We start from the raw sequence: 3637 nt of genomic DNA, 5'->3' as shown, positions 1-3637 counted from the left end.
TTTTGCTCAGCTGAATTAACATTTTTAAAGCTTTATTCTTCACTACTACACCAATATCCTCAATTCTTAACTGGTCCAACAGCAGATTTCCGTACATGACAGCAATACATACAATATATACAAATAAAGAGAATTCTGCCAGCAATTCTTTTCAGTAACAATACAGAAGACACAGTATTAAAAATCAATTGTGTATTTATTTGCACAGATTCAAAGAAAAGAATTGAAAATGCAACATAGTATCATATGAAGGTTAAAATTCAATGACTAATCCACTTTAAAAATAAGTTTTCCTCCAGTAACTTGAGCATGGCACTATTTTAAATGCTTCAGTTATGAGTGCTGAAACATCAGACACCTACACATCTTCAGTTTTCATAGAATTACTATTAAGTCCAAAAAAGTTTTTTTTGATGATGTACCAAACACACTGCAAAATCACATTTTTTTCATGTCGAATGTCTGGAGCTAAAAGCATTTCCAGGAGATATGGATGATGTGTTCTTGGTTCAAATAAAGCATGATAGTTGTGACAATCTTATTTCCTCTTAGGGTTTGTCTTTTTGAAATTTTTCTTTTGGTGCCTGGCTTCTGAGAAATTTTTAACATTTGCTTTAATATCTTGATTTGGTCCCTTAGGAGCATCACTATGAAGAACCTGGTCTTCTGCCAGAACATCTGCTTTGGTCTTAATGGGAGTTCCTTCTGGCTCACTCTCTGACCCTGAGAGACTGCCATAGTTGTTCATTAATGAGCACAGGTCTGGTGTCACTTCCTTGGGTATGACAGTACTTTGTGGTTTCTCCTCTTTATCAGACTCAGAATCAGTATTTACCAAAAACACTCAGAGGGTCTGCATTTGCTTCGGGTGGACCTTCAGGCTTCGAATCAACCAAGCAAATGCCTGATCTGATGGCTGCTCTCTGTCCGGCAGTCATTTTCCCACTTGTGATGTCTGCCAGAACTTCTGATCTTTGCCATCTGTGAATGTCTAGACATTCCCTTCATCTTACCAAACTGTATTGTTGTCAGTACTGAACCTATCTTTTCCTTTTCAAGTTTTAACTTCTTCTTCCTTTCAATATTGGCCAGAGTTGGGTAGTTTTTTCTTCTTTCTTCTCTCCATTTTGCAATCTCCTCTGGAGTATCTAACTTGATCTTCTTCATACCAGGAGCATGCATATTTCTCCAGTGGAATTGGACAATCGTCTCATGTGCACTAAAAGAGCAACCTACTTCCGGACACTTCATATGTTCAGACATGTGTTTATCATGCTTTTCTTGATTTTTGAAACCACGATCACAGGTATCACAAAAAATAGTGGAAAACTGGTTCTTTTCTTTTTTTTTTTTAATGTTTTCTACTGGGAGGGAAGTTGAAGTCAGTAAACTTTGCATCATATTGTTGTGGAAAATAAGAATGTTTAACCAGAGTGTTGTGGGATGTCTGATGCGGAGGAAAACTGCTAGGAGACGGTCTCCAGTGCCAAGATGTGGAAGCCTGGAAACTCCAGGAAGGCTGGCCGTTGATCTGAGGCTGAGAATCAAGGCGGGACTGGGTGTCGAAGAGGGTCTGGGTCCTGGGAAGAACCTGGGCTTCGAAGCACTGGGGCACCTCAGGGAGCGCCTGGATCTCCGTGGGGGGCTGCGTATACCAGGCAGACTGTGACCCCACGGCGGGAGGTAGCGATAAAGGCGGCGGTGGCGGGGGCAACATGGCCCAGAGCATCCATTTGTGCTGCAGCGGGACTGTGTCCTTCAGAGGCCCCAACGTGGGGATCCGCTCAGGGGCTAGAAACCACCCCGCGGGAGTCACGAACCCATTAACCGGCTCAGCCATGCTAACCTCAGGCCGGTGCTGGCCATTATTTTGCAAAATTAAGGACATGAAGGAAACATGATTGGAAGATCCTTCACAATGACATTGGGCATAAGTTTGTTGGACAGTTCTCACTTAATGGGCAAAAATATACAAGGATATTTGTGTCTCCTATACTGTTGCTCACAGTAAATTCTCACAGTTGAGTATTTCGTGAGTCAAGAGAATAAAGGGGCACATTCTATATTATTCCTCATCTATGGACTATAAAACCACACACAAAAGAAAGAAAGAAAGAAACAAAATATCTTCTATACAGCCCAAATCATGGTGGTTACAAGAAAAGGAAAAGCCTGAGAAAGGATAAGGACGGTCTTGAAAAAGACAGAGGAGACCACACTTACCTTGTGAGCACATAACACGGTGTGCCATGTTGTAGCATAAACTCGAACAACTGAAATTTATATAATGATGTTAACCATGGTACCCCCCAAATTGTAATAATGAAGTGATATTTAAAGCAACTCTCTTAGTCCCACATGTGCTTAAGAAAAGAGGAGACACTTTTTTTCAGGTTTTGAATAATATAAATATATTTTTATTTACCTACCCTTTGTTCAACAAGGGTCAGGTAAGTCATCTGTTGAGACTGGGCAGTAGAAGGTGTGCTGTAGGGTGTCAGCCATCAGATACTTATGGTGGAATCGTGTCTAAGAGAAGAAAAAAGAACAAATAGCTAAGGGTTACCAAACCCAGCTCTGAATCCAGACTCCTACCAAGCAAGGCAGTTTTTAAGTCCTGGGCTACAGCATCGGTAGGTGGGGAGTGCGGAGCACTATAGGTGCCCCTGGTTCTATGCATAACTGAAATAGCCAGGATGCCAGAAAGATCTCCCATAATCATTACTGCTGAGTGAAGGCTACTATGAGAGTCTAACCAGAAGCCATTAGAACTGCCTGTAACTAGGTAAGTAGTGAATGAAAAGCGGTACCACATACCTGGATGAATAGAAGAGATTTGTGTCACCAGGAAAGTTTTCAAAGATGCAGGAAGTGCCGATTGCAACACACTCTCAGTAAGCTTTTGATTTGGCTTGTGCAAAAGGAGAAAGAAAAATGAGGAGAAGGAAGAAGAGTGGGAAAGGGAGGGGAAGGAGGAAAATAAATAGAGGAAACAACATAGAAAATGGTTGTTTGTTCACCCAGACTGTAACTACAGGTGACCTGAGCTGTTGCTGCTGGACCAATGTGGTTACAGTGCAGGCAATGCCTCCTCCTTTTGTTTCATGGTTCAATCTAAGTTGCCTTCCCTCCGCTGGCAAGGCCGGCATATACCTTCATCATCTCACTTCTGGGGTGAGTCAGCTCTACAGCTTTATGCCCTTTGCAGAGGTCATGAATGTCTTTCCCATCCACAGGAGGTACTTCCTGTTGGTCCATTACATAGATGACATTTGGCTCACTAGACCTAGTGAGTGGGAACCAACGCTAGACGTGCTAAACTTTGAGAGAGAGAAGTTTAAGAAGAAATCTGACTAAAATTCAGAATTCCTCTCACTCAGTGAAATATTTTTGTGTCCAGTGGTATTCAGCAGGAGAAGTAACTGTTCTGAGGTGGAAAATAATTGCTGCTGCCCAGCCAGCGTGGCTTCGTGGTTGAACATTGACCTGCGAACCAGAGAGTCATGGTTCAATTCCTAGTCAGGGCACATGCCTGGGTTGTGGGCTGGATCTTCAGTGTGGCGCATGCAGAAGGCAGCCAATCGATGATTCTCTCCCATCATTGATACTTCTCTCTCTCTCTTTCTTTTCCTCTGAG

The 3637-nt window shown here is 42.4% G+C and overlaps 1 pseudogene across 1 annotated transcript; it reads right to left on the bottom strand.

Moving 5' to 3' along the window:
- Window positions 1-358: 358 nt before the first annotated feature.
- LOC308243791 (FMR1-interacting protein NUFIP1-like) lies at window positions 359-1840 on the bottom strand (annotated as a pseudogene). Its single transcript has one exon. The product of its transcript is annotated as an FMR1-interacting protein NUFIP1-like (transcript).
- Between the last annotated feature and the right edge of the window lie 1797 nt (window positions 1841-3637).

This window comes from Plecotus auritus (genome assembly GCF_963455305.1).
Source record: "Plecotus auritus genome assembly, chromosome: 3".
Taxonomy (NCBI): Eukaryota; Metazoa; Chordata; class Mammalia; order Chiroptera; family Vespertilionidae; genus Plecotus; species Plecotus auritus.
This window is presented reverse-complemented; position numbering and strand designations above follow the sequence as displayed.